This window comes from Bactrocera dorsalis, chromosome 1 (assembly GCF_023373825.1).
Source record: "Bactrocera dorsalis isolate Fly_Bdor chromosome 1, ASM2337382v1, whole genome shotgun sequence".
In the NCBI taxonomy this organism is placed as follows: Eukaryota; Metazoa; Arthropoda; class Insecta; order Diptera; family Tephritidae; genus Bactrocera; species Bactrocera dorsalis.
In genome coordinates, this window is record NC_064303.1 from 5,508,558 (window position 1) to 5,521,532 (window position 12,975).

The following is a 12,975-nucleotide window of genomic DNA, read 5'->3' on the forward strand; positions in this document are numbered from 1 at the left end:
ACTAATACTTTTTTTGAGAAAACATTCAAGGTTCTAATACTTTTTGAGTAAAAACAGCAAAAAAAAAAAATCGAAAATTTTCGAACTTCGAATTTTGCATTTTCGAATTACGAAAATTTTCGAAATTTTTTTCTTTTGAAAAAAATGTTATATTTTTTCTTGATTAATTCTTCAACTTAATCAAAAACCGAAATATTGTTTTCGAAACTAATTAGTTACTTAAAGATTTTTAATTTATGTTTATCGGCTTTTCTTTTATCGAAGCATTATCACTTCTATCAATATATTATTTAACACAATTTATTACATTATGCCAAATTTTGATGTTTCGCACATTTAAATAACTTATGGATTTCTTAGTATATCGCACGCTATATACAAAAAGGTCAGAACTAGAATGTACACAAAAGTAGACCTAACGTTGAATTTCCAGTTAAATAAGATAGTGATGACAATGCAATTCTTGGATAAGTGTATTACGTATTGATATTGGGTAGTCGAAAAAGTCTTTTCGTATTTTAGCAATAGATGTTGTTGCAGTCGTATTTCTGCAGTGCTACCAATCACATTGTGTCCTACCATATAGTGTTGGAAGTTGGGATTTTAAGCTTCATCTAATTAAAAAACAAAATAAATTCGGGGAAGTTGAAAAACACTTACAGCTGTTCAAAAATGAGTGAAAATAATGAAAAAATTCGTTATATTTTGAAATTTTTGTATAAAAAATGGAGCGATGCCATTCAAACCACCAATGAAATTTGTAAAGTTTACGGAGGCGATGCTGAATCAGTTCGTGTAGCACAACCATGATTCGCTCGCTTCCGTTCTGGAAATTTCGATGAAGATGCACCTCTCTCTGGTCGACCTATCGTTGAAAAAGTCGATGAAATTATGGAAACAATTGACCAGACCGTCATATAAGCTGCCATGACATCTCTAAAGAACTTAACATACATCATCAAACGTTTTTGAACCATTGAAAAAAGGCTGGCTACAAAAATAAGCTCGATGTCTGGGTACCACATGAATTGTCTGTGAAAAATTTAATGGACCGAATTAACATCTGGAATTCTTTGCTGAAACGAAATGAAAACGAACCATGAATGGTAACAGGAGACGAAAAGTAGATCAAATAAGATAATAATGTGCGAAAAAGATCACGTTACAAGCATGGTGAAGCTCAACAAATGGTCGCAAAGTCTCGCTTGACGCCGAAAGGTTATGCTGATGTTTGGTGGCATTGGAAAGGAATCATCCACTATGAGCTGCTCCAGCTTGAGCGAACGATTGGTTTTACTTTTTTGTATCAACAACTGATGAGATTGAAGCAAACGATCGAAAAAATGGTCAGAACTATCAACAGAAATGGCTTCGTCTTCTATCAGGACAACGCTAGATCACACACATCTTTGATGACTCGGCGAAAACTGGGACAACTTGGCTGGAAAGTTTCGATATGTTCACTACATAGCCCTGACCTTGCACCATCGGACTACCATTTGTTTCGGTCAATGCAGAACTCCCTTAATGGAGTAAAGTTGGCTTCAAGAGAAGCCTGTGAAAATTACTTGTTGCAGTTTTTCGCCGAGAAACCAGAAAAGTTTTACACTGATGGAATAATGTCTCTAGCGAAAAAATAGCAAAATGTGGTCGACTAAAATGGTACATATTTCTTTATTTATTTATTTCAAGTATTTTCAAGGAATATATTATTCTTTTGGGTACTAAAAAATTTAATCAATGAATATTATATTTAAATTATAAGCTTCATCGATTTAATTTAAAAAGGAAACTACTACTTCAAATTTAATTAATATGAATTGTGATTCTAATTTCTTTCAGATATTTTTTACCTTTTATAACAAACCAAACATTTCCTATATATTTTACTTTTTTGATTTACTAAATTATTTGAAATATAAACAAAAATATTATTCCAATTTAATAAAAATATATCCAGCTATTTTTTTATCCAGATATTTTTTTTTTAATTTAATATACAAAAATTTTGTATTATATTAAAAAACAAAATTATAAAAAATTTATTTTCTTAAAAAAAAAAAACATTTTGTATAAAAAATTATTATTAAATAAAAAAAAATTATATGCAAAATATTTTTTAAATAAAAATAATTTTTTATACAAAATATTATTTTTAAATAGAAAATAAATTTTTAATAATTTTTGTAAATATTTTTTAACTAGAAAATAAATTTTTTGTTATTAAATTATTTTTTTAATTCAAATTTTTTATATACTATGATATGTCAAATTTGGCTCAACTCACGACCTATTAATTTAAAAAAAAAATGTTGTGTGTAATATTTATAATTTTTAAACACTTTGCCGAGCAAAAGAATTTCTTATCTTTACTTTTTTACATACATAATATTTTTTTCAAAAATATCATAACATAAACGTAATTTTTTCATAATTTTGCCTTTGCAGTTACTCCTTAAATCACTTGCAAATGTATGTATGTATGTATGTATGTGTATTGGTTAAACACAAAATAAATCTCGTCGTTTTAAATGAAAGTGCAAATATAATAAATATTTCAGTTTCTTCTTATTATTATTTTTTTATTTTTGTTATAAAACATCAAAAATTTTATCACCAGGCAGCACTCACACAATAAAATTTATCAGTCAACAGTCAAGTTGGCAAAGAAATTACTCTTACACAACTCGCAAAACTGTAATTTGCAATTTTTTCACAATCTCAAAAACCACACAGCATTAAATAAACCAATTTTAAACAATTTTGCGCACCAAAGCGTCTTTTTTTTGGTTGCAAAAAGCATTCGACGAAGAATCGTGGTAATTTTTTAAACGATGTTGACACTTGAATTATGCGGACTTACGCGCGGCGACGACAAACATCAACAGCTGACAAACAAAAAAGCTGAACTGAATTGCGAACGCAACTTAACCGAACTGGAGTGGAGTGGAATACTAGTAAAGAAGTACGGAAAAAAGACAGTTGAAGCGCGCGAAAAGGCGAACTGCACGCCGCGATGTGTGGACGCGCAATGAGCTGAGACGCGCGTCGAGCTTAGCGTCCAAGCGATTACGACGCCACAGTTGGGGCGCAGTGACGTTGAGACATATCAGCAGCAACAAAAGCAACAATATGAGAGTCAACAACAAGTTGAAGCGCGTCTGATCCGCAGCAAACGGCGTTACAAGCAGGGCTCACACACCAGTTGGAATGTAGATGTGTGTGTTGTCAGTGGCTGTGCGGGTTTTGTGTGTGCGGTTCCATTTCGTGTGCTGTGCGCTTGGCTATAAATTGATCTTGTTTTGTTGTTGTGCATTATTGGCGTTATTGATCATGTTGCAATTGCTGTTGTTGCTCTGGTTGCTGCTTGATGGTGACTCGAAATGTGGTTAGCTTTTTTTCTACCCATTTGAGTTGTGGTTGTGGCCGCTTTTAATTTCGTTTCAAAATCGTTATTGTTGCTATTTCCTTTATACATACATATTGCTGGCTGGTGCGCTTCCTTTGTGGCAATGAGGCGCGCGATCACTACTTTTGTAATAAACAGTCATGGACACAGCGCGCTGCATGATGACGCCAACGTCACGGCAGGAAAAGTGACCAAGACGATAAACGTTTGGCGTCCGGTGGACTTACACACACAAAAAGATATATACGCTTGTAAAAGCACACGCACACCCATGCAAGCGGTGGAAAAAAGGTGCTGGTCAGACAGGCCGAAAGTGACTTGCAGGCGTGCAGACCAGACAGACTCCCAGTGCTGGGCACGCCGCCGCCAGAAGTTGCAACAAAGCAGCAAATTGCTGTTGCTAATGCCCAAGTTGTGTGGACTGTCTGTCGTTGGCGTTGTGCGCGCTTGCAGTGGTGTTGGTTGCAGCAACAGTTTTGGTCAACAGCACTGGCTGCGCAGCACAAACGTCCCACTTGCTACAGCAGTGTCTGGTGTGGGCAATTGCAACTTGTTGCCGTGAATTGGGTTGGAGTTCTTGCATAAATTTGTTAAATAAAGAGTTTTATTTCCTTGAGTTAGCTTGAATTTTATTGAATTGAATAAGAAGGCGACACTAGTGCGCGAAACTGGTCGTTTTAAGATCTAATTTACATAGTGAGAGATTTTTGTAGAGGCTTAGAACAGATATATGTATATCATATATTGGATAGTCGAAAAAGTCTTTACGTATTTCTAATCAAACTTAAAATCTCTTCTTGCCAACGCTATATTGTATAACACAATTTGATTGGTAGCACTTATATACGACAAAATACGAAAATATTTATTCGACTACCCAACTTCAATCCATGAAAGTTAAAAAGGGTTTATAACTGGCAATGCAGTAGACTAAGCCAAGAATTTTGTATTTGGTTACTATCATCTATTCCACATGCTAAATATATAGCTAAAATGAGCTGCCTCGACATGTAAAAAGTGGCTGAGAGCAACTACCCTCTCTCTTCAATGTAAACATAATGCGATTGATATCTTTTTTTAAGTGGTGTATCCAATAAAACACAAACTGAACTTTGCAGATCAGTTTATACACTCCCTGCATCCAGGGCTGCCTAATGCTTTGTAGCCAGAATCAGGCTTTTTGGATCAGATACTATTGACTCGAATTCTTCGGCGCCGCGAAGTGTTCGCTCATATGCCAATTTAAATGTTAAGACGCTCGAATGTTGTGAATGAAGAAAAATTCAGGTATCGAGACCCTCAAAAGTTATAAATAAAGAACAATTTGGAAAAATATTTTGAAATTTCTATAATTATACGAATCTGTTTTATTTAATATTTTTCTTAAATAATTTGTATTTAGTTGAAATAAATTTTGCTAAAAAACTGAAATTTTAATTCTTTGCGCTATAATTTTTGATTTACAATCTTTTAAATAATATTTTATAGACTTTTTTCAGTATTTTCAAAAATTTCTTTTTCTTTAAAAAAATTTTATAATAATAATTATTATTATTCATTTTATTTTTTTTTTAATATTTAATTATTATTTTTATTATTTTGCGATATTTGGTATATTTTTAACTTTTACATTTTTTATTTTATTTTTTTAATTTTTTATTGATATTACTGTATTTTAATTTTATTTTTATTATATTCTTTTAATTTTTTTGTACTTCATTTTTTATTCTTTTTTATGCATATAAAAATAAATTTTATTTTTTATAACACAATCTTCAACCATTGCACTGCTTCAAGATTCGCTGCCACCAAAGTCAATCTAATTTGTCTGTCAAAATTTCATTTTTCAAGCGAACACGCTTCATTACAACCAATTTAATTTCCAACTGCGTTTCTGTTTTCTAATCTTTATCTTAGTCAAGCTATTTGGTGTTGTTTCCCCTTGTTGTTGCTGCCGTTTGTGTTACATATTGCTGTTTTTCTACGTTTTCAGTCACATAATTGCTGTTAAGCTTTTGTTTTGTTGTTTTTGTTTACTGGCTTTTCGTTTGTTAAATTCATAATTTCGCTATCACTTGAATTGTTTTGATTTCGTTTCATGTTTTTGTTTATTTTTTCGCTTGCAAACTTATATTGTTAAGTTTTTGTTTGATTGCGCTTGTTGCTGTGTTTTTGTTTGATAAATTTCATTTATCTCTTGTGGCGTGTAGTTCCTTTATTTTCTCAATATTTCGCAAATGTAACTGTTTATATGCACATTTTGATTGAATTTGGTAAAGAAATTGTGAAAGAGAAAATAAAAAAAAATTGAAGATATTCATATTAGGGTGGGTAAAAAAAAAAATTATTCTTAATTTTTTTATTTTTAAGAATAAGAAAAAATAGGAAATTGGCAGTATTATTAAGAAACTGAAATATAATGGAAAATATTCAGATTAGGGTGGGTCAAAGAAAATTATTTTCAAATTTTCTTTTTAATTGTTCTTAATTTTTTTTTCTTAAGAATAAGAAACAAATAAGGAATTGAAAATAGTATTAAGAAACTGAAATATAATAATATAAATTCATAATGATATGGAGAGCAGAATATAAAATGAAAAAAAGTTTTTTTTTAACCACCCTAATATACGTGGTATATATGTTTAAGAAGAAACTGAAATATAGTAGTATCAATTCCTAAAAATAAGGAGGGTAGAGTATAAAATGAAAAAAAGTTTTTTTTTTAACCACCCTAATACGCATACCATTTATGTTCAAGAAGTAAGTGAAATATAATAATATTAATTTCTAATAATAAAGAGAGCAGAGTATAAAATGAAAAAAAGTTTTTTTTTTAACCACCCTAATACGCATACCATTTATGTTCAAGAAGTAAATGAAATATAATAATATTAATTCCTAAGAATACGGGACGCAAAGTATATAGTGAAAAAAAAAGTTTAGATTTTTTTAACCACCCTAATACTTAATATATGTTTGTATGTTTGTCTAAAAAGTAATAATTTATCGCGCTTCGCCTCGAGACTGATTGAAGTAATTAATCTCCTTTTTTGTACACACAAATATGTTATATGCAGTTGTTGTTGTTTTTTTTATTTATTGTTATTAGGTGATTTGTAACAGTATTATCTGGCAATTACAACTGCGAGCGTCAATAATAGAAAATTAATTAAGCCAGCTTTCGCTGGGAGCAATAGTTTGGTAGTGTGTTTTTGTAACTAAATTTTTTGTAATTGTTTATTTTAAAAAAAATTTTAATTTCTTTATATTTTTTTCTTAAATTAAAAATTTTTTAAGTTTTTTGGTTTTTGTATTTTTTTTTTATTTTAATTTTTTATGTACATATCTAGCAATTATTATTTTTTTAAATATTTTTTCTTTATTTTTAATTTTTTCATTTCATTATAATAAGAAAATATAATATAAATAAAAAAAACAAAAAATATAAATATAAACTATATATTAAATTTTTTGCTTTTGTATTATATTTTTCAATTTTTCTTATATTTTTTATTTTTAATATTTTTTTTAATCTCTTTTCATTTTTCCATTTTTTCCAATACCTATTTGTTAGTTTCGAATTTCATTAAAGCAAACCAACAACAGCTGCTCAAGTGCACCCTAAATATGATTAATGATAAGAAGCTACAAGGTGTCACTAATTAGTTGGCAATCTCAACGTTAAATTCGCTTTTCGCAACAATTCCATAAATGTTGGTTTTTAATTCACCGCAATTTTTTGTATGACTTTCGCACATAATTACGCTTACCTTGCAGCTGTATGTCAATTTGCCGCTTTCAAGCGTTATGAAATCACTGTCTCGCGGCCTTTCTTAGTTAAAGCATAGTTCAAATATTTTCATTTATTTATTTATTTTCTTCATTCATTTTTTACGAACTCAAATCCTTTGTTTTAATTGTTTATTTACTGATCTAACTGCGCTCAGACACTGGGTTTGTGGAGCAAGCTATTTTATCATTTGCCCTTCTAGGCATTAGCTAAGCTGTTACACTTTCATAGAAGTCATTTAAATGAGGTACACACAAGTAGATATTATGATCTAATATTTATATGGAAATAAACTTTGTCAACATCATGCAAATTCCTCAGCGTGTGCGCAATTCTCACAATTTTTCTTCATAACTACATACCTATATTTGTATTATATAGAAGTATACATAGCTACTTCTGTACATTAAGTTTGAGAAATTAAGTAATTTGCTCTAGTAGTTCACTTAGTATGCTTGTATGTATGTTTACCGCTGACGAAAGGTAGTATATGCGGAATATAAAAATCCAATGAGAAAGCAAATATTTTGTTTTTTAGCGCAGAAAGTGTGAGACTTATGTATTTCAATGGGGAAGCGGCACTAAGAAAAGTGATGAGTGATAAATTTTAAAAATTTTACAACGTATACACGTATTTGAAATTCCAGCCAGTAGAGACAGAGGAAGAGTACTATACATTTACTTAATTTTATCTATCGGGTAGTCGAAAAAGTCTTTTCGTATTTCTAATCAAACTTCTACTTATTTTTTTATATTTATACTAATAAATAAATAAATTTTGGTCGACCACTTTTTGCCAATCTTCCGCTAGAGATCTTAATCCATCAATGTAAGACTTTTTGGTTTCTGGGCGAAAAACTGCGACAAGTAATTTTCACAGGTCGCTTTTTAAGCCAACTTTATTCCATGGTTCAAGATCAGGAAACATTGCTTGTATATACATTTTCTAAAATATACGAAATTGGAACCAACTTGAAGCTTTGTTTTGACAAAAATAATGAAGTCTCATATACATATGTATGTATGTATGGGTACCATAAATCCAAACCTATAACGAAAAGGTGTTATAAAGTACAACTATATATATAGTAAACTTTTCGAAGCTCATGAATCAACGTATAACCTGTTTTAACCCACATTTGTTTCAAAAGTCAAATGGTGATTTTTTTTTGCTTTATCGGTCGAAAAAATTTTAAGAAGTCGATATGGATCAATTTCGGTGTTTGTCACTGTGAACAAAAATTTCATGAATTAGTGTTATCTCCTTAATAGATGATGTAAGGTTTGGTTAATTGGTTGATCCAAACGGATCCACTTGGATAGCTAAAAACGCCGCTCCATTAGGATACCGAAATTCGCCTAAGTATTGATCGAAAAGACCGTCGCATATCGAAAAAGCGCCTTAAGCTGGCATCAAATTTATTGAGGCTAATGAAATCAATTACATCCAGTTCGATTAGTTAGATAGAAGTGTGACAACGGAGATACTTCAACCTTAATCTGCCGACATGCGAAAGGCTCAAACGAGTCATCGCAAATTGGACTCAACGAATGGACCAATGGATGTAAACGCAACCAACATTTGAAAGATATAAGCTTCAAAAAATAAATGCCGAAGAATGATCTTTTCAATGATAAATTAAATTTGAGCTTTATGTGTTTTTTCTTGAAAAAAGTAGGAAACATCGAAATAGATTACCCTTTACATATGACTATCCATAGCCTTTCTAAAGTGATCTCTACAAGGAATAATGACTTTTTATATTTAATGTTCATCCTAAACACGCCAAAACAAAGCCCCAAAAAATAAATTTACTTGTATTCTGCGTCGAAATCGCTACTCAAATTCACTTTCATTTAAAAATAGCGCTTAACTCACGCACAACATTTTTCAAAACAAAAACATATATTTTCTTATATTTCAAACATTGTTTCCTACTCTGAAATTTATTGCTTTTATCCGAAATTCACGCGGAAAAAAACAACAACTCAACCGAATTCTATGTAATTTCTTTATTTATTAAATTAAATGTTTAAATACACGTATTTATACGCCCACCACAGGCGGCCGCGTAAAAGGCAAATGAAATCAACACCAAAAAGAAAACTAAAGCAAAAAGTAATTAAAAAGTGGAAGAAATTAACAACAAAGCACAAAGTAAAGCACCGTTCTTGATATTGTTGCACAAAAGTCATTTTGGTTATGATATATCGTATAAACAATTTTCAAAAAAATTTATGAGTAAGGTGGTCTAGCTTGGTCTCTGAAGTGGAGGTGATTTTAACTAAGTTTTTTGGTTCGCAGCCTTAAGCATTTTGGACTTTTAACATGATTTTCTGTCGGCAATTCAAAGTATTATTTTTGTAAGAAACTTTTTTGTTTAACAATGTTTTTCGAATACGCTATTTTGCCATTTAGACTCTCTAAAGATTATTCGTTTTCTATACTTTCGGCCCAAAACTGTCTGAGAATTATACTCCACTCTATTATTGTTCTTCATATATATTTTTTTAGCATTTCCTTAGTGGTTATTACTAAACAAAGCAACTAACAAGCTCATAGCTCGTCATATTTATTATTATTATTATTTTTTTGGTGCTAGACTAAATTGTCAACAACATTTAATTTTATATTTGTCAATGACTCTGCGCAACAGCTGTTTGTCGTCGCATTCCGTCAAACGCTTAACGAGTTATGTCTGCCTGTTCGTTTGCTTGTAAGTTTCCGGAATAGCAAGTGTTCCGCAGAAATCGCAAACGGTTGTGGTGTCTAATAGTCGTAGGCAGCCGTGGGCGTTTAAAATGTATCGATGCAGAACAGAATGTGGCGCTTTTCGACGCCTGACAGACTGCATTTTAATAACTCTGATTGCTAACGGCAATTTGTTGAGCAGTAGGTGCAAATACAATCAATTAAAAGTGTAAATTGAATGATTTTTTCTAGTAAATTATGTGGTATTTTATAATAGAGAGATAAAGTTGATAAAAGGTAAGGCTATGAACAGATTGAGAGTTAGAGTTGAAGTAAACGTTTTGAGATAAAGTTAAGGCTGCAGTCAATATTAAGGCACAGATAAAGTTAATGTAGAGATAAGATTGTAGAAATGTAAGATCTAAAAATTACATTATAGAAATAAGATTATGAAGAGGGATTAGAGAAGAGTATAAACATTTATAAACTAGTAATAAACAAATAGCTGAAAAATAAAAGAAAGAAAGATAAAAATTAAAGACGCAAATAAAAGTTAGATAAGCGAGCTCAATTATTATTACAGTAGTTCAAGGCAAAATGAAAGATAAAGATGTAGTTAAGTCATAGATAATGTCAAAAGATGATAATACAGATAAAATGAAACTGTTATTTAAATAAGAATTAACGGCATTAGCAGTTATAGTTAGATAGATAGAGATGGAACTAAATATTTGAGAGGTAGCAATATAAACAAAGGTAGAACAAAGACTTATTTAAATTGCCATAAAGAGTCCGAAGCTCGAGAGAGATAAGTATAGGCTTTGTAATAAAACAAGTGGCAAGAATATGAAGTTAGTAGAAGTGCAGCTATTCAAAAACTTAAACACCTATGAGTAAAGATAAAGTTTTCAATCTTTAGAAAATAATAATAACGAGTCCGCAGATAAAATGTGTAGATATAAAAAAATACGAGAAAGTAAAAAGAAGAAAAAAAGAAAGCTAAAATTTAATAATGGTTGATTTTTTAAGATGTGTGGTTTCCAATGAAGCAATAATTATTTTCAGATGCCGAGATGTCCTTGACAGGATAAAAATCCGAATCCGTTCCGGTTTCTTAGACCCGACTATTGTTGGAGCAGTTTTCGGAGTTGGTCTTTTTGACAGCTGTAACTTGATTTTTAACCACGTAAGCGTTGTTTACGCCAACAAAGAAGACGAAAAACTTGATTTGTATTTAGTTGTATTTGATATTTCATAATAAAAAGTTTTAATCCGGAACAATGTATGTAAATCGTGCAAATTTATTACCAAAATAATGGCTTTGTTCGAGCGACGTGTCCAATATTCGATCGAGATATTGCTCAACGGAGCCGGTTTCGTCCCACGTTTAGTCTAGTTGATAAAGCTCATACTAAGAAACGCCGTACAGTGCGCACTGAAAACGATATTGATGTTATGGGGAAAAATATCGAAGAAGACCATCGAGTCAGCGAGCCCAGCAATTGGTGTAGTATCCAACCCAATTCGTACGAGAATTGAAGCCGAACAACCAACAAGGGCGCCACATGTTCGATGGATGGACCCAAATCCCAATTTTGGCAAGAAAGTGGACAGAAACGATTCCTTTACAGACGGCTTAAGCAGTTCACGACTTCCGGTCTTAGACTAAGTATCCTCTTTGTAGCCAAAGAACATCCGTTTGAAGGCGAGCTAAAGTGGTAAGACGAACCATCCCTCCCGAGGCTTGTACACTGGGTTTGGGACTCGCCACTTAAAAAATAACCCCAGTGAAAGGGAAATAACTGCCTCGGACGCAAACGGTGTCTACGCCAGTAAAGACGAAGTGAATAAATCGCATTTGGAATGATGATAATCTACAAGTCATTGTTGAGGCATTTCTCAAAAAGTCATAGTTTGTTATAGGGCAGAGGGGATCATTGATACATATTTATTTAGAAATGAAATGAAGTCGATCATAATATTGCAGTCAAAGGTGAACGATATATAATAATAATTAATAAGTTTTTCGTGACTGCGCTCTATTCCATACAATCAAAGAAGAAATCAATTTATTGAAGGAAACTTTTGGTGAACGTATTATCTCGGCTATAACCGGTATATAAGCGATAACGCCAGTAAAGAAGGAGTGGGGTGACCTGCAAGATCGTAGGATTTAACACCGCTGGACTATTTTTTGTGAGGTTATGTAAAGTCGTTTGTCTAAGCAACCTTGGAAGAGAATATTCGGCACATTATTGCTGGCATACTGCTTCAATTGCTGCAAAAAGTGGTTGAAAACTGTGCTTGTTGGCTGCAATCTATTCGAGCCAGCCGCGGTCACTTGCCCCAAATAATTTCAAAAACATCTTTATGATTAAGCAAATTTCATGATCACAATATTAAATTATATGTTTTATTTCTACTTGAAAATCACATGTCTAAAAACAACGTTAAAAATTTATGATTTTCTACTTAAAATCATATTTTGGAGGCAGAAAAAAATCACCAGAATTGGCTTGAGCAGCAACTTAAAAATAATCCGGATTTTAATCGATCAGCGATGAGACTCATTACTGGCGGAATGGATTTGACAATAAGCAAAATATGCGTTATTGGTCAGGCAGCAATCCAAACGTACTTCATGATTCACCATTGCATTACGAAAAAATTACGGTTTGGCACGGATTATAGGTCGGCGGCGTCATTGGACCGTACTTCTTCTATGATGATCCAGCCCGGCTCGTTACTGTGAATGAGAATCGCTACCTCTCAACGACAAATGCCAAAAAGGCAGCGACGAACTTCGTACGAATATCAAAAGTGAAATTGCAGCAGTATCGGCCGGCTTTTTCGGAAAAAATTTATTTCGAACAATCATATGGAGTATATATATATATTATGCTATATATTATAATACCGTCGGACTGCTGAATTTATTAGAATTAGAATTTTAATTTATATCTACTTGTATAAATGTCTGTTTTTTATGAGCTTACCAAAGCTTAAATGCAATAATCCGTGCCACAACTGCATATTGTTTACCGCACAAAAGCCCTATAATAATTCACATTAACTTGGAGAACA

At 31.8% G+C, this 12,975-nt stretch overlaps 1 protein-coding gene across 12 annotated transcripts in view; it reads right to left on the minus strand.

The window, feature by feature from the left end:
* The window catches only part of LOC105232423 (protein piccolo), a 75,794-nt gene that overhangs the window by 42,469 nt on the left and 20,350 nt on the right, over positions 1-12,975 (minus strand). For 3 of the 12 annotated variants that reach the window (XM_049458939.1, XM_049458924.1, XM_049458930.1), the window contains exon 1: positions 2,683-3,585. The exons of 4 other annotated variants lie outside the window; for them this stretch is intronic. The gene's annotated coding sequence lies outside the window, so the exon portion shown is untranslated. Of the gene's footprint in view, positions 1-2,682; positions 3,598-12,975 lie in introns of those variants that run through there. 5 more of the 12 variants (XM_049458962.1, XM_049458947.1, XM_049458926.1 and 2 more) reach the window with 5 other exon arrangements.